This window comes from Ambystoma mexicanum, chromosome 5p (genome assembly GCF_040938575.1).
Source record: "Ambystoma mexicanum isolate Mex_15411 chromosome 5p, UKY_AmexF1_1, whole genome shotgun sequence".
Classification (NCBI taxonomy): domain Eukaryota; kingdom Metazoa; phylum Chordata; class Amphibia; order Caudata; family Ambystomatidae; genus Ambystoma; species Ambystoma mexicanum.
The window spans coordinates 352,174,551-352,194,645 of NC_090930.1; positions in this window are offsets into that span (position 1 = coordinate 352,174,551).

The window sequence follows — 20,095 nt, forward strand, 5'->3', positions numbered from 1 at the left end:
GGTGTCACATTATTTTTACCTTGGCTTTGAGCAGACTCAAGGGACATTTTGGCTGACCTGATTTCCATTACTGTGGCTGAGGGTTCTTTAGATTTAGGTCTAGTATCTTTCATTTTATCACTTTCTCTACCCTGACAATAGAGTACCTCATATAGTTTTGTGCTTTGATGTACAATCCATTCAAGGGACTTGTCACGGTCAAATTCACGGACCAATTGGGATATGATGTCTTTCTGTAGCCCATAGAAGTATGCAGTTTTAAACTCATTGGAATTTGAGTCAAAAGATACATCAAAGCGAGAAAATGCTCTTTTTAAGTCTTGTAAAAATTGGCGAGGAGATGTATTAGGTCCAGCAGTAATTGTGTACGCGACTTTCTTTGCCTCCTGCAATGACTGAAAAGGAGAAAAATGACGCGTAATTTCTTTTTCAAACTCCGACCATGTCATATTCTGCTGTTCATTTAATCCCCTTATGATGCTGGCCGTCGGGGCATCTAAAGTTAAATGAAAATATTGTCTGTACTGTTCCTTAGGTATCTGGAGTGCTTTAAAAATGTCATGCACCGCTTCTAAGTGATCCTCAATGCAGCATTCACCTCCCTTTTTAAATGGTTTGATCAGGGCTTTAATGGATTTCATTATTTTTATGGGGCTACTTGTTGCAATGCATGGAATTGCACTATTTTGTGATTCAATCCTGTTTTCAGGTGTATGAGATTGGTGGCTGCCCCCAATGGGAGTATCAAATCCCCCAAGGGCGCTGCAACCAAGTTCAGTCACCGGCCCAGTCACTGGAGCACTAGCTCTTTGGGCAGAGCTAGAATTCACCTCCACTCCATTGAATCTGGTACCCTGCCGCCTCTCCTGCGACCTGGGAATGCACATTTGCTGTTCTAAGTCCTTACACTTTTTAAGGAGTCTGTTGGCTTCATCTTGCAAATAGTTGTTTTCACCATTCATCTTATTAATCACCTCCTGCATGTCGCACATTTGCATTTGGCATTCATTGAACTCTTTATTTCTCTTGTCTCTTTCTTGAATCATTTTAATCATTTCTTGTTCTGCACTCTGGAGATCACCTTCTTTTTCACAATGTTCTTTTTGTAAAATCTGCATCTCTGAAACAACCTCATCTTTATCCTGCCTAATGTGATCCAATAAGGCTTTTAAGTGTACCAATTCTTGCTCACTATCTTCAAATTGTTTCTTGCTTTTGGATAACTGAGTATCAAAGTCTCTGCATTTTAATTGCATGTCTTTTTGGCATACATCCAATTCTGCTCTCAACATTTCCTGATTTTTACTTGCCCCATCTAATTCAGTCTTTAACCTGTTAATTAGCTGAGTATCATTCTCTTGCATTCGCAGGGACTTGTTTAAAATAAACCATATTTTGCCGCATAGCCGTATTAAACAGTCTTTCTCTGCACTTTTATCGGCTGCATTCAATAATCTTGTAAGGCAGACCTGAATTATGCTGCCTTCTGCAAAAATATTGTCTAGTTTTTCTTTCTGCACCTCACCCTGAATGCGGTTACTCCATTCTAACGTGCTATTCGACGACCAATTCCCATGTGCAAACAACTTTGCCTCTAAATATTGCACTAGATCTGAGAATGTGGTTTCCCTTTGTGACATTCTGAAATTCGTTTTTAGTGGCACACTGCTATTATAAAATGGGTTCCCTTTAATGTGCAAATGGCAGTGTGAGACACGCTTGCCACGCCCAGTAGGTACTGAAGTGGGAGAATGGAAGACCAGGCTCCCGTCCTTCACCTCTCGCGCTTGGCCTAAAGGGTCACGACCCAGACACCCGCCACGAGAAGAGTTTGTCCATTTACCAGACGACCAGATACCCTGGTACAGGAACATACGGATGTGTCCATCTGCCTGCCCAGCAGCCCGCACCAGCCATGCCGACACCTGCGGCACGGACCAACTAGACTAAAATCTACACGTCGTTAGAGATGCCATGACGACCTAGCCAACGGTTAAGCACACCTGTGCAAATCTACACACTGGACACTCCCGCACCAATCTACACGAAGAATATACCCAGTGCTATGACGTAGGCGACAGACATACTCACGGACGTGCATCTTTATTATTTTCTACATAGGCTTTCAAAATGCAGAAACGCAAGACGCGTCATGAACTCATCTAAAAAGCTTGCTCACGCTTCTCTTAAAACCAGTTGCCACCATGAGAAATATAATGAAGACATGATACTGGTCTTGAAACTATATGGTACGGTAACCTAAAGCACCTGTGCACCAGACGGACCCACTTATACACTAGGCCTAAGTAGGCCGCAAGCAAGAGCTCCCGTGGACATTAACAAAACAAGAGTCAGGTTGCTGATCCTGCAGAATGAGCCCGGCGAAGCAACTAGCCAAGGTCGCAATGTTGCAAACTCACATTCCAAAATCCAATCATCAAGGGCACGATGTTGCAACCTCGCACGCCGCGCACCAACGTTAAAGTCACACCTACAAATTAAACCAGACACACAGTGGAAAAACAATATTAATTGTGCAGAATTATGCCTCAAACACGGTCTCTCCTCACGTGACCAAGCCGAACCTGACATGATGCCAAGCCCAGGAGAAAGAAAGCGTCTGGATCTCTCGTTACAAGACATAAGCAGATACAACTAAAAAGGCTCAATGGACATCTGCGACAGAGGGAGCAGCCAGCCCTCCAGCTATGAATAAATCCTCACATTGTTTGCACGTACCCATAGTGAAACATTGTTGCAAATTGCAGGTACACCGAGAGCTGGGAACAGCGATGGTCCCAGGCTGGGAAGCTCGCGGGCGCACCAATCAGAACATGGGGCTCCTATCACTGACGCCATTAGCTTTAACCAATCATCAGGGGTCTCCATGTAACAATTCTCATGTATCTAATTGTAGGGACAACCCAGATATATCACCTGACTAGCCTTCATCCACTCGTATTATTCTCTATACGTGTGCTATACTAACCCTACCACTCGAGTAACCAATTAAGAGTGGCGATAGGTTTTTTACTAACTTTTCAATGTGACGCAAGTAGCGCGTCATATCAAGGTAAAAAGGGCCTGCGAGCCCTACGATTGTGTGTGTGTCAGGACGGACGCGTACGCTCCTTGACCCATCCCTGCCGTTTTTGTCTAATAAACAGCAGAGTCACCTTGCTTCTTGCGTGTGTCTCATACTCTGTCTCATCTGGGATATACGGGAGGAGTTGGGGCCTCCCTGCCCGGAGGTCTGCGGACGGCCCGGCCGACCCCGGCAGAATTTCCGCCCAACAGTACTCTATGATCACTTTCCCGGCCTGCAACGCACCATAAATATGTAGGGTATTTTGTGGAGATTTGGGGCCTGACGGTATTTTATTACCGCCGAAAAATAACTTAGCAATAATCACTCCTTGTATTCAGATTGGGCCATGTGCAACAATAATACAGTGGACATGCATTATTTCAGCACCCAGACATGCATATTTGGTATGCGTGGTTGGTATGCGTGGTTGGTGGTATTTTGGTGAGCATAATTCCCTTGTTTTATTTGTGGCCCCAATGTCCAGAATCCCTTATCTTTGCTTAGATTTTTCGTGTAATCACTAGAGAGACCTCAGACCTACATTTCAGGAATACCACATTTTCAGTGTTAGTGTTAGTGTGCCACCATGGGCGATCTCACTGACTTATTTACGACAGAGAGCTATATGTGGTAATTTTGTGGTAATTTCCACTACCTTATATACGGTAGCGAACTATGTCCAGAGAGTCCCTCTTCCCGTTGGCTCATGTACCTCCAACGAGCTATGCTACAAACAATCACTCTCAACTGTCCATACTGAATATGATCATGCACACATCTGTCTTAAAATGACAATTGCACTGTTTAAAAATCTCCCCTCATCATCAGCACTGTATTGGTAAATATAAAATACACCACCCGTCTGCTTTCAAATATTTTTCTGTATTATAAAAGTTGCATTTAAACACGATCTCACTCTTTACAGAAATAAATAAAATAGCACAGTAACAGCATTGTCTGTGATACACTGAAAAGAGAGTGGCGGAGAAAAGAACTCGATTTGCAACATTAACATGTGATTAAGGCACCGGAATCTCCTTTCCTACTCTGACTGAATATTCTCGTACACACTCAGCTCCCACACTTATGTAATTACCTTATCTGTTCAGCCCGAGTTTTCTTCAGCTGTTCTCTTTCTGAATGTGGCTCCCTTGAAGATTAACCCCAGTGAAAAGGAGCGCCTTTCATTCTCAAACCGGGGTCATTGCCTGGAACTCTCAGCTTTTTCAGCAGAAATGCTCCAACCAGGAAAAAACAGGTTCTTCTCCCAGCTCTCCAACTCTCCACTGTATTTCTACTCTCTTCAAACTCCCCCCAGCAAAACCCTAATCACTGCCTCTAGCATGATACTTGCTATGACGCTGCTCCAATCAGAATCAATCATGCCATCTCCTCCCTCTCTACACAATGGCTCATTTTTATAGTAATACTTTGTAACCAACTGATTTCCTGTTCTTTCGAGCCCTTTTGCTTCCTGTAGTTATGTGGACAGAGAAGCAGAGAAAACAAAAAAAAAATGAATGTGCGTTTAAAAGTTCACTTTCAGAGTAGGCCTATTTCTGCAGTGGAGACACATTTTTATTAGTGGATTATGTTAACTTCAGTTTCATTAGTCAGGTTAGTTATGAGTAATGTTAGTTATTAATTTTCAAATGTGTCTCTTGCACCATAGGCATTTCAGGTGAAAAATAGTGTGCATTTTTGAATGTGCACGTGTGCTTTTAACTGTAAAAATAGATTTGCATCTTATATGTTAAAATCGTTTTTGACTGAATAGCCTGTCTTTCCTTGTTAATCTGGTAACACATATAGCAAAGCACCGCACCCTTGTGGTGGTGCTGCATAAAAAAAATTGCTACCTGTGCAGTAGTGCTGTACTCTGTGCTGTAACACGCCAAATATCCTTACACTTCCCGTATGTATATGTTTCGTATGATGTGACTGGACTCTAAGGGAATTACTGTAAGAAACTACTTGAAGGATACGTCTACAAATAAAATAACATTTTTAGTTTCTGACTGTTACTGAAGAAAACCATGTGGCCTAGACATGTCAGCAAAAGAAAAAAGAGCGAGCCAGACATGTGATGTCATCAGTGATGTCATCAATGACATTTGTGATGTCATCTTTGATGTCCTGGGTGTTAGTCTTAGCAGTGCACGGTGGTGGCGTGAGTTATGGTTGCTTAGCTTACGATAACTGGCGAATTTCAAGGGTTTTTCGGTTTTACTTGGAACCATAACGTCCCTTTGACAAAGTTTTTTCACTGAATTTCATAGGTTTTTAGTAGCGCAACTTAACCATAACATCCCTTTAATAAAGTTTTTTCACTGAATTTCATAGGTTTTTTGTAGCACAACTTAACCATAACGTCTCTTTAACAAAGTTTTTTCACTGAATTTCATAGGTTTTTATTAGCGCAACTTAACCATAACGTCCCTTTAACAAAGTATTTTCATTGAATTTCATAGGTTTTTAGTAGTGCAACTTAACAATAATGACTTTCACTTTATATAGATATCATATGGAACTGACTGAATTTCTTCTACTGTACTTGATGTCCGCGAACTCATTTAATGTTCGCGGACATGTTTGAAGAACAGTACCACTACCTAAAAAAACTCTGGGGGTGTATGTTTGATTGTTATATCATAACATAGGAACATTTAACAAATTTAAAAAAAGCACACAAACACATTATATGTACTAATACATAAGAAATGTAACCCATATATACAACACACAAACCATTCATTTAAATGCTCTACGTTCTAAAATGGAATATACCACAAGAAAATAAATTGGCTTCCAACATAATTACCTCACAAGCACAACAGAACTGAGAACAAGAGCAGACCCACTGAGTACATAGGACATATCTTACCTGAAATAGTAAGTGTACTTAATTTTATTCATATATTTATAAACTTTCTGTATTAGATAAAAAAATATATTATCTTTTTTTTTTTTGTCTCACAGAAATGTCTAGTACTCTGGAATGGCTAGAGGAACATTTCCCACATGAAGAAATGTCACAAGATAGTGAAACTAATGGTAAACATTTTATAATATAAACCATTTAATTATTATTTTGTATACATTTAACATATATATATTTTTTTGTACAGAGCATAACAAAATATAAACTACCTCTGAAGAAGCTGTTATGGAAAACACGCTTGACAGCATAAAAGAAAAAATTGATTTATTGTTGACCAATTTTAATAATTTGAAAACTTTTGTTGAAGATCATTTTAAAACAAAAACGTCATACCATTGCCCCACATGTACTTGTCCCCCCTCACCATATCCCAGTCAATTATCCCCAAACCCTCTCCATAACCCAAAACTTTTTGATGATACTTCCATCCCTTCTTCACCCACCTAATAACAATCATGATGAAACCCCTAATTCTCCTGTTTTTGTTTCTGTTTCTGCCTCACCTTCTCTGTTATAAATTATTAATATATGTTAAATAAAGTTTAATTTTTATATTGTGTTGTAAATAGTTTCATTTTTTTTTTTAAAACAATGTAGGTGTCCGCGGACAGTGCAGGTGTTCTAAAATGTTCGTAAATAAACGAAAATGGAGGTGTCCTGAAGAACACTATACCTGTTCGTACTGTTCACGAGCAAGATGAAACTATTCTAAGAACACACGCGGTGTCCTGAAATGTTCGTAAAAAAAATAAATAAAGTGTCCTAAAGAACACTATATCTGTCCGTAGTGTTCGCTAGCAAGTTCAAACTGTTCTAAGAACAAACGCGGTGTCCTGAATTGTTCGTAATTAAACGAAAATGGAGGTGTCTTAAAGAACACTATACCTGTCCGTACTGTTCGCTAGCAACTTGAAAATGTTCTAAGAACACAATTGGTGTCCTGAAATGTTCGTACATAAACGAAATTGAACGTGTCCTGAAGAACAGTATATCTGTCCTTACTGTTCGCTAGCAAATTTAAACTGTTCTAAGAACACACACAGTGTCCTCAAATGTTCGTTTCACGTGTGACGCAATTTTAATAAGTTCAGGACCCGAACAGTGTCCGTAGAACATCAACGCGCATGCGCTAGCCAATCTCCGTGCATTTGGTGTCCTGTGGACATGGGCTTCCTTCGCGGACTTGTTCACGAACGGATCATATGACCGCCCCCACGCTGATCGCGTGTTCTGAATGAGGACACTGTACATTTTCAATTAATCCATAATATTTTTCAATAAAATCTCACCATGGGACAAGTCCCACATAGTAATCCTGAGTTTCTACATACCTTTTGAAACTTTTCAAACTTTTTTTTGTGTTCGATCTGTCCGGGGACAGCGCGCCTGTCCGCGAACCATGCACAAGCACCCCTATAAAAGACCACGCCCTAGAGCTTATTCTCATTGTGTTTCTGGCTATTCTTCAGAGCACAGCTATTTCTCCAGCAACTTGCTGATTACACCATCGAGATGGCATCCCTGGCTGCAGAACTGCCACCTGGTGCTGCCCCTGCTTCTGCACCACCCCCACCCCACCACCACCACCTCCCCAAGGTCCTGAAGAGGGGAACAGGAGTGAGGATGCGGAGGAGGAAGAAGAGGATGATGAGAATGAGGTAGAGGAAAACCCTACTACCCGCACTAGGCGTGAGTCTTGGGTGTGGTGGTTATTTACCATTCATGGTAATGTTCCTAAGGCTCATGCGAAAATGCAAAATGATACTCAGTCATGGGAAGCACAGTAATTACAGCTTTGAGACCACTACTATGAAGCGACACCTGAGGTCATTTCACTTTGGGGCTATTCGCAGGGTTGTACCTTGCGAAGAACGTAGCAGGTTGATTTCCTCTACTTGATCCTCTGTTTCTGATCCTGTCACCACAAGGACCACCTCTGTGGGACAGCGTCTTCCTCAAGCTGCCTCACAGGCCATACAGAATGCTGATGACCCTTACCTTTTGAGGGTCACAGTTGTATGTATGTACTGTGACACAGTACTCTGCAGGGGGGAGTGACATCCTAGTGCTTTTGAGACTATCGTCTCAGAGCATGAGAAGATCTGCTTACTACCCAAATAGAACCCACTCTACATCTTCCTCTCTCAGCTCGCCCTTTCTTATCCCTGTGGTTGGTGTCCCCCCCTTTACCTTCCTTTCCCCGCCTCTCCTAGTGTGTCGTGTATAAAAAACCAAAAAAAATACAAAATATCAAAAATCCAAAAAAAATAAGGCTCTTTTCAGAGTCGCCTTTCACAGTTAAAAAATAGAAGTGAAAATAAATGAAGCAGGGCCCTTTGTATTTTTTAGAAGTCCGCGGACAGTTCGCGAACATTTAAAAAATTGGGTTGCTACCCCATCATAAACATTGCAATTTTCTCTGGGAAGAAGTGGTGGCTCTGAAAAGAGCCTTTGGGTGGTGTTTGTAAGTCAAAAATTATAAATGCTTAACACCTACTTCAAAATGGTTGTTGTAATTCCAAAAAAGGTTCCAATGCATTTTGTACATTTCTCAGAAAAATCTGATTGCCAGCATAAGTAAGATGGACTCCATCTCTGCGAAAAATGTATGTACTACGAAACATAATATTTTCATTGTGAAAAGAGGACATGCCAAAATCTCTTAGAAAGGCACAAACAGCCTTATTAACATTGTGCCTTGCTTTTTCCATTTGTGGACCAAATGAAGAAGAACAAAGCCACATTTGTCTCTGAGCAATACGTGAAAATATCACTTGAGAATTAGGAAACATGTCCATAACCTTCCCAAGTCCTTCTTTCATAGCAAATTGCAAAAAAAATCCAGTCACATGTCCTAAACTGTTCCCTCCACAATGAATTACAATTATGTCTGGATGTTTCTCTGTCTCCAAAGTAGCACAGAGAGGTAGACAGTCCAACCACTTCATTCCACGTACTCCATGCCAGTGTACTTCCACATGTGGGAATCCAAGATCTACAGCTACTCCACAGCTTTCTGCATGCACCTTCAACCAATGTATCCACAAATCTCCCAAAATCCAAACAATCTGTTTTCTGAAACACACAGCCATAGCTACCTTTTTTTCTCTCAGCAAAAAGAGTATCTGAGAAACTCTCTCCTGGCACAACACACCCACTAAACTTTCCTGACCAATCCCTTTCAGTGCTTATTCTCATTTGCATGACTTCTGAACCCAAAAATCCCCGGATGTAACTCCCGATGTCCGCGAACTACCGCCATGTCCGCGGACATATCGTTACATGAACAGCCCTTCTACCATTTCCACTTCACTCTCTCTGCCATTCCCTCACTGGATGTAGCTAAAAAATCACATGACCATGCACCAATCACATTCAAGACCTCTAGATCTAACTGCATCATCATAGATCAGCACTGCAAATGTACTGTGAATCTCTCTGAGTACAAGTGTCATATCATTGGCAAGCACCATCTACCAGAAATACTGTACAAGTCTCCAAGATTTCTACTTGCAGCTCCATGCATATCCATATGCATGAACACAAACTTCAGGTATGCATATTTTCTGTACAGTAGATGAACACATTTTCAAACAGACTTTCAGCTTGTGTAATCTGTAAAATGAATTTACTGTATTTTTTTCAATATCATAAAATCAACTATCACTTATAAACCTTTATACTATTTATTTTCTTTATACACACACACTCAAATCATGTTAAACTAACATTTTTTAAATGAAATATATAGACTACATATATTCAAACAAAATTGCATGCAAGCACAATCTATGTTTAAATCTTTAAAAAAATACTTATACAATTTCATATTTTTTTGTTTTTATTTATTTATTTACTTAATTACTTTAATTTAGACATGACATTGAGGCGCTATTACCTATAACAGCTTACTTACAGAAATAGTGGTATTCACTGGTATATTATAAATTTCACAAGACATAGTAAAGATATTTTTTTTGCTACAGTTAGTCATTCAATACAATTTGTTCATTAAGAACATATCATATGTACTGAACTGATGCAATGTATCTTATGTAAATAAATTAGTTTAATGGTTTTAAAGAAGGCACTGAGGATTTCAATTAAAAAATCAATATCTAAATTAAAAACAGCGCTATATACAAACAAAGTTACTAATTTGAAGCTTTTACAATTGCAGTGAAGACCAGTCTACTGAAAAGAAGCAGCCGAATTTGAAGAACAAAGAAGAACTAAGAAGTTACCTGTTAATTTAAGAATAAAAGTAAGTAGAATATCACCATAATATTTGTATTATTAATCAAACGTACTATAACATTAATACAAGCTATTTTGGTGCCTAAAAATAGAGATTGTGTACCATTTGGTCCAAAAATCTCCATGTCTTAAACAGCGATTTACAGCCAGAATGGCCCACAAAATCCCTATTTTTGGACACACAAATTACCCAACTGAACCGCTACAATTTTCATATTTTAGAACAAACAACTGTTTTATTTGTATACATTAGATTTACTATTTGTACTTTTCCACACCACTAGCTTACTTTTTTTTGTCATCTGAACCCCAGTTTAGTAACACATAAATTCAAGAATACATATCCCTACTAGTTGTAGTTCCCAATGCACAATCACACACCATTACATACATCTTTATCATGTTACTCAACACTCATGCACACAGCACACATACATTCCAGAACACCCCAACCCATATCTTCTTTATTTTTTTCAACAGACCCTAAAGAATGCCTACCAAAGTCAAGTCCGTAGAAAGCAACGCAAAAGTAGAGCAAATGAAAATAAAAGTGTCCAACATAAGCATCCATCTCTAGCAGAATTTGTAAAAAAAAGTTGAAACAAAACAGCTAATACAGTCATTTAGTGAAACACAAGAAGTTTCAAGTACAAAAACTTTGCCTCCTCTATCAAAATGTAAAACAAACCAAAAAACAATTAACAGAAAATCAGCTATCACTACAGATAAAACTACTTCTTCAAATTTTAATATAGTGCAAAGTAAGCATACCAAGAAAAGTGTTTTAGCCAAAATGTACCGTCACAAAGTCCTTCAAAATCTTATAAAAACAGGAGAGAAATCAGGTTCAATGCTTAAAACCTATCGTAGGAAATTAATCTTAGAAGCGTTGATGGACAGTGCAATTCTTCTGAAAAGAAAGTTATTTATTTTACTGTTAAACAAAATGAAACCACTAACAAAACTAATAACTAAATTACAAAAAAGACTTCTCAATAAGTGAAATGTCAACAGAAAGAACTTCTTAAGTATCTGCGGAGGTGAATGGAATCACACTACGAGCACAGAACCATATTTTAATGAAGAAGCGTACAAACAAAAGCAAACAAATACAATTGCCATACATAGCAGTGGTCGAGATTATGAAAAAGTGAATAATACCATAATAGAACAAGAAGTACTCCTTACACAAATATGCCCTGAAAGCTTAGAATTACCCCTCCATTCAACTGAATTAGAACGTCTAGTGTACAAATGGCCATGCACGTCAATGTGTAACATTCCCAAACAATGTTTCAAATCTTTACGCCAATTCCTCAATAAATATGTAAAAAGCAAAGACAAAATAAAAATTAAATTACTGCAAAATATGGATACCTGTCCAGTGCGCAAGTACACAGGACTACAAGGACATTCATTGGCCTGCATTACAGGACCTACTTGTAAAACCACTTTCCATGATATCAAAAGGATATCAACACATCATTCAACTATAAGAAATCTAGTCTATAAATTGTACTATGCTAAAAGTCCTGCTTTAGGACTAGCAAAGTTAAATAACATCCTTCTACATGGTACAGCAAAATACCTACTCGAAGAAATTCACTATATCCAGAAAAAATATTTTGGAAGTGAAAGCCAGTTACAGAATGAAATAGCTTTAAACCAATTAAGCAACAATTCTACACATGTCAACTTTTTGCTAAACACATACAAAAAAGAAATACTAACATTTAAAAGTACATCAGCTGAAGTACCAAACCATGTATGTGTATGTTGCCGTAGAACTTTTTATAAAAGTAACACAAAAACTTTAGACCTATCATACAAAATAGAAGACAATGAAGATTCTAAATGGTTTGAATTAGCTCTCTACCTTGTAGCAGAAAACAAATACGAAATAACTGAGCCCTTAATACTTTGCAGTTACTGCACTACAAAACTTGACAACAACCAAACTCCTTCACGTGCTATCACAAATAATTTGGAATTATACCCAGTACCAAAACTCCTACAACAACTTAATTTATATGAGAGCATCATAATTCAAACAGTACACCCATTTCAAACAATAATACGCCTTCAACCAAAAACAGCAAAATTACCTCCCTCTGAATTGGTTAAAGGCATTCGTGGAAAAGTAGTTTATTTACCATTAGATCTAAAAGAAAATGTGCATACTCTAGGAGTGCAACGTCCAATGCAGCAATCTTTAATTATCTTAGTAAATGGAGTACCTACAAAAGACAAAAAAATATGGCAACAGCTGGTAGATTTATATAAAGTTAGACAAGCCTTCCAATATCTTAAAGAGAATAATGAATATTACAAAGAAATTAATATTGAAGAAAACTTGAAAGATACAACTGAAATAATTCAAGAAACAAAAGAAGCTGGTCAATTTGAGCTACTAGATCCTGCTACAATATCAAATACTTTAGACCATTATACAATTCATCCTTTGCACTGTAATGACACTGTAGAAGATGTACTGGAAACTTACCAAATGCGTCAAACAAAAGGATCGCCAATCAGCATATGGGAAAAAAGTATAGAAACACGTGATTTTCCTCTACACTTTCCTACTGGCAAAGGAGGAAGGTATGATGATAGACCTATTCAAATATCAGCTTCAGAATACCGCTGATTACGGATGTATTCTGAAGATCCCAGATTTAGACAAAATGTGGAATACATATTCCACCTACTCTTTGAAAGTGAATTAGCAACTTTATGTTACGGAGTTGCACACATATTAAAATCAGGACCACACTTTCAAAATATGACAGCTACACAATTATTAGAAAAAGTGCAACAAAAGGATGAGGTTTTACAATCAAATATTACAAATCTATTAGCAAATATGCGTGGTACTAAAGAGTACTGGTTTCGACGTCATGGAGATGTACGTTGTATGATCAGAAACCTTGGCCCACCCACTTGGTTTGTTACATTAAGTTGTGCAGAATATGCATGGGAAGATTTACATGATTTCCTACGCCTATCAAATAAAAACAAAACAAACATAGATATACTAACACCTGGAGAACTTTGTTCTTTGGATCCTGTTAATGTTTCAAGATATTTTCACCATCGCTTCATTGCTATGCTACATTTTATTTGTAATAAAACTGTTCCTCCCCTTGGAGAAGTGCAACACTTCTTTTGGAGAAAAGAATACCAAGCCAGAGGAGCACCACATATCCACATGCTTTTATGGATTAAAGATGCTCCTAAATTTGGTCAAGACAGTGATGCCACTGTTTTACAGTTTATTGAAAAATATGTCACTTGTGAAATTCCATCAGAAGCCACAAATAGTGATCTTCATGCACAAAATTTACAATTTCAAAGACACAAATGTGGAAAATATTGTCGTCGTAAATACAAAAACAAAAGGAAATACTAAACAAAATGCCAATTTGTTTTCCCTAGACCAGTTACAAATGCAGGTCAAGTGAACAACCTCATGTCTTCAGTTAGACATAGTGTTAAAGGTAAGTCACCTAAAAATACATATTACATAAAAAGAAAAGAAGAAGAAAAATATATCAATGATTATAATGCAATCATTGCCCACTTATGGAATGCAAACATAGATATGCAGTACATTGCAGACAATTCTACTGCAGTTGCACGATATGTCACAGCATACTTAACTAAAGCAGAAAAGACAGAGCTCCAAGACCTCTGGAATGACCTGTCATCAGATAAAACAGTATCTCAGAAATTATACAGCTTGGGCATAAAAATGCTCACCCATAGAGAATGTGGATCATATGAAGCAGCTGATCGTTTAACTGGTACTGCATTGTATGGTAAATCTGAAAATATAGTATGGCTAAGTCTTGGTCCAGCTAAATCTAGAAAAAGAGTTAGAAAATCATATGAAGATATAGAAACAATAGCCAAACATGATCCCAACAGCCAAGACATTTTAAAAAACAATTTATTGGACACATAGTACCCAAACAGAAGTAATACTTTGGAAAACATGTGTCTATACCACATAGCCCAAAACTACACATACAAAAATAATATGAAACCTGATGAAAAAAAAGGTAACTATAGAGTAACAAACTGTGAAGGCAGCTTAGTTAAACTCACTAAACCAAATTTAATTAATCATATCAAATTGTCATTAAAGACTCCTCAACATAAAGAAGTATATTACATGTCCCTGCTACAACTCTTCAAACCATGGAGAAAAGAAGAACAATTACTAGATAACTATGACTCATATGAGGATGCTTTCAAAGCAAATTAAAGCACTATAACTGATGTAAACTTTACACAGTACAAAACAATGTTGCACAATGAACAGCAACACGAAGAAGAACTCCAAGCTCAACTAGATAAGGACACTCCTGACAGTAGTCAACCTTCTGTAACAGGAAGCCAAGAACCACTAATAATAAATGAGGCAGAATTAGCTATGATAGAAGTAGAAAACACCATGTGTCAGTATGTAGATAGGAAGAGTTAACTATACTACAATCAAAACTAAACAATGAGCAAAGTAGCATTTTTCAAGAAGTAACAAAACAAATTGCACATGGTGTAAAACATGAAAATAAAGAATGTTCCTGCCATAATTATAAACCTATACTACTGTACGTCAGTGGTGAAGCTGGTTCTGGCAAAACATTCCTAATCAAAATCATTAGTAAGTTCCTTCAACAATTGACAAACAACAAACTGTCAGCTGTTGTCACTGCCCCCACAGGTTTAGCTGCCTACAACATAGGTGATGTTACATTACACCGATTACTACTATTACCAGTAGAACACCAGAACAAATTAGACTTTTCCAAACTTTCTGCAGAAGCTGCAATGGAATTACGCAGAGTATTGAAACAAATGAAAATGCTACTAATAGATGAAGTGAGCATGGTCTCCAACCTGATGTTAGCTTTGATTCACCTCAGATTACAAGAAGTACTCAAAACAGACTATGAAGAGCTCTTTGCAGGAAAACACATTATTGTTTTTGGAGATCTGCTTCAATTAACACCAGTAAAAGGTGAGCCTATTTTTAAAACATTAGGACACAAACTCTGCCGTAAAACTGTTGGCAGCATAGGAAATGTCAACCTTTGGCAACATTTCCAATACAGAGAATTAACAGAAAACATGCGGCAAACTGCAGATCTCACTTATGCCAACATTTTAAAAAATATCAGAGTTGGTATACTTTCTAAAGAAGCAGAAGCAATATTGAAAACCCGGCACATTAATGCACTTTATGGCGATAATGCATGTGCTACAGATGTTATGGAACAATTAGCCCACAAAAATGTCAATTGTATGGCCTAAATGCCAACTCTTGCAAGCTGTTTCAAATTCAATGAAATCATGCTAAGAAAAGAAATGCAACCAATCATGGAAATTAGCGCCACAGACAAACTAGATGTACATGGTATGACACTACCCATGTGTGACCAAGCCACAACAAGACTAAATAGTTTAGAAAAATCAACATACCCACGCGACAACAAAATTCAGTTTGTCAATATACTCTTTGACAGACTTTCAGAAGTAAAAAGGATAGGACGCTCAACAGCTAGATTCCTTCTTTTCAAAGATATGTATGTACGAAGAGAACAATTTTCTCTAACTCTTGCATACGCAGTCATGATTCATAAATCACAAGGTCTTACCCTAGACAAAGCAATGATAGATATTGGTAACACCGTCTTTAAAGAAGGCATGAGCTATGTAGCACTATCACGCTTACCTACGGTCTATTTCTAATCAACTTTGATGCAAGTAAAATAAACGCTGATATTCATTTCATTTTAGAATACAATAGACTTCGCTCACTATACACCCCCCACCTAAACACATAATCTGTTCCACAAAAAGTAAAACGTTATAAAAGAAAAATAAATCAAACAGAAATGCAACAGGATTTCACTGCAAATCCTCCAGAGAGAGTAAAAGAAACTAATACTTCATCAAGTACCACAAGCAAAAAAGAATCAATTAGGGAAAGTAAACCAAGTACTTCTTTAAAGAAGGAAGACAAACTCCAAAAAAAGCAGTTAGATACAGAACTACCTGGACCATTTAAATTCTCAAATATAGTTGGTGTAAGTTGCTATGCAAATGTAGCAATGAATATTCTATTTCAATTACCACCAATTGTTGACAACATTTACACACACAGTACAGACCCATTGTGTTTGCAAATGTTAGTACTTCACAGAAATGCAGCAAATAATCCTGACAACACGTATAGTGTTTTTGGAATAAGACAACAATTGGACTACTGTGCTGGAATGGTGAAATTCACTATAAATTCACAGGAAGATCCACAAGAATTTCTAATGTACTTACTACAAGTACTGGAAAACAAAAACATACCTATAAATGAAATCTTTCAGATTTCATACATGTGGAAACATGCATGCACTCTCTGCAACAATGTGACACAAGAAGAAAACCCCAATGAACGCTTCATATATATATCAATACCAAATTGTGAATCCATTCCATTTCAGCGACTTGTACAAAATGCAAACCATGGTAGATTATGCTCTACCTGCAATTCAGATAATCGCTCCACGTTAGTAATACTAACACATAGTAAACACATAATACTAATGCTTCTACGTTACAATGCAAATGTACCAAAAACAACTGCAAGCTGACTGGATTCACACATGGTCAAATATCACTTGGTAAGAAAACCTTCACAACAATAGGTATAATCTACCACGCAGGAGCCACAACCAATTCAGGGCACTACACTGCATATATAAAAAAGAAATGTGGATGGTTTGAATGTAATCATAGTATCATTACTCTAAAGCAGAGATTACCAGGAAATCTTACAAACGCTTATTTGATGTTCTTAAAACCAAAATTTGATAACTAAACTGTATTTAAACCCTAAGTAAACTTGTGTTAAAAAAATATAAACTGTTAGAATACTCCAAAAGCTATCTAACTGCTCCAAGATTCTACAACAACTAATCAGATAAATGAATACCACTAAATTAGACCAAAGAATACACAGTTAGAATACGCCAATTGATATGTAACTGTCCCAAAATTTAACAATATCCAAATAGATAAATCAATACCACTAAAATATATCAAAAAAATAGACAGTTAGAATACGCCAATTGGTATCTAACTGCTCCAAAATTTTATAATATCAAAACAAATAAATAATATGTTACTGCTCCAAAAAAATACAACAAGCCAAAGTATAAAGCATTAGCCAGAAACAACAAGTGAACACTGAAAACAAACAAACAAATAAACTGTAGCATAACAGAAAAAGTTTTTTTTAATCCAACATGGATTTTTTTTTCTCCCACAGACCCAATGATTTTAGCAACAAATACAGAAACTGAGCAAATTGCACAGTACTCTGATTTGTAATCTACTAAATATGAGGGTCCAAAAAAAAAAGTATATTGATTATACAATGTAATAAGTCATTACAAATTACTAATACTAACATTCTATTTTCTTTTATCACAGAAATTAACAAGAAAAACATGGACTCCCATTACTAGACCAAACAGTAAGTATACACTAATAAGGAGAACCAAAGCAGCATATCACATCCATAGTATCTAATACCTTTGTTCCTTATACATTTTTTTTTCACCCAAAGTTATAAGCAAATATGAATGTGATATGCTGCGGTGGTTGTTGCCAGGGCATACAGTCTTGGGTGCATGGCCAAATGGCTACAGGTGTTGGCAGTAAACCCACTTGGTAGCAGTCTGTATCACCCAGATTTACCTGGTAGCTGTGGCTGAGCAGTCAGACTTCCCTCAAGAAGAGTTAGGCAGTATGCAAAGTATACACAATAGGCACTCAGATACCACAATACAAGCAAACACTGACCAGAGCTTTGGTATCAAAGTATATAATTATTTATTTAAAAACACACGGTTTGAAACACTCCAGCACTCTTATTGTAAAATATTCTAAACACAGTTACTATTGTAATATATACACCCCTTTTCCTTATTAGATAAGTCACAGTCAAACACCACTTATTTTCATACAGAGGTGAGTGCTTAACTAGATTGCACTCCAATAAGTTTGTGAGAAAGGGAGGGAAAAAGACAGAATATGGAAAGGTACACCACTCTAAGATTCAGGAACACTATTAGCAAGGCAGAAGAACAAAAGTCACTGGTGAGCCAAAGTCCAAAAGGCTGGGCCCCCTCTTAGAGAGAGCAGAGCACAAATGCGCCCAAGATCACACAGTTACACTAGGCTTAGAAAGTCTTGCAGAGGGTTGAAAAAGAGTTTAGAGAGGCTTAGGAAAGTTTAGCCAGGGTGCCGGGGGCTAAATCTACCCCGTACAGTCGGTAGCAAGGGAAGCCAGGCGGGACACGGTGCCTTAAGTGGGAACGATCCTCCAGCGTTGGCAGTTGTTCCTGGTAGTGGGTGCAAGTTGCATCGTCGTCCAGGGGAAGAGAAGATCTCGACTTGGAGGAAAGATGAAGGTCGTTGCACTACCAGGGCAGAAACCAGCCGCAGAGTTTTCCGGGTAAAGGTGGTACCTTTGTTTTGCGGTCGTGGTAAAACGTGGTATTCCAGTTGCCGGGGTGCTTGGCACGGGCAAGGCGGCCACGAGGTACGTCGGGAAAGCGAAAAGACGGTGAAACTGGTTATCCCCACCAGTCAAAGGAAGAAGACTCTCCGGCGGGAGATCTCTGTCGTTGGGAAAAGTGGTGAGGCAGTCCAGCAGGGCTCCACCGGTGGTGGTGTCGTGGCAGGTCGGCTCAGCTTCTCCCTCGTCGGATTCTTAGGTCCTGTTGCGACTTCTGAAGTTCCAGTCCCCAAAGCCCTGCTTTTATGCAGCAAACTCCCATTCACTCAGCCTAGCTGTCACTCAAACATGCTAAGTGGTGAGCCGGCCGGCTCACCATCTTGGGCCAATCAGGATGAAGTGCGACTTGAGTTGCCTAGGCAATCAGTCCAGGGTTCCTAAATTTCCCTCCATCCCTCCTAAGTACCCCAGACAGAGTGGCACGACTTTGGAGGGCTTCTGTGATTACAAGGTCCCTTAGCGCCATGGTGATTTTAATGCCTGCTTTTTGCAGGCGTTAAAATCCATGGCGCTAAGGGACCATGGTGCTAATTATGCCACCGTAATTTACGGTGGCGTAATTAGCGCCTTCCCCACTCCCATTATGCCCTATGGGTCAAAAATGGGAATGGGGAAGGGTAAAATGGGAAATGGGGATTTACCGCCCCACTCACCTTGGAATGGGGCGGTAAATCCGCCATCCACCATGGTGTAGTTTACACCATGGTGGTAAGGGTACGACCCAGGCGGTAACTTCCCGCCTGGGTCGTAATGAGGCCCCTTATCTCCCTGCGCAGACTCAAATGAGCCAATGTGCACACCTGGAGTAATCCCCCCTTGCCAACCAATTGCACAGCTCTCCTCGCTGCCTACACAGCCTTCATAAATGCCCTCCTTACTACCAAAGCCTCATCCTTGAACACTGGGATCAATTAAACAGGTTCTAGCTTTAGAGAAAAGTCTGCCAGCACCCACCCCCTCCTTAACCCACACTGACAAAAATTGGTGTTCATCTAGCTAAGAGGCCCTCTCAGGCAAAATTGAGAAGCTAAAACTCAAAGTTTTGGATAAGAAACTACAACTCTTAGCTAAACCCCCTCTACTGACACCTCCCCGGCTGACTCCCAGTACCCTCTCCAACCCAATTCCTCTTCTCTCCTGTTACCAGGAAAGAGATTGTCACTGCAATACAACACCTCAAACCTTCAAATTTTAAAGGTGATGATTGCCCAGTCCACATAGTTAA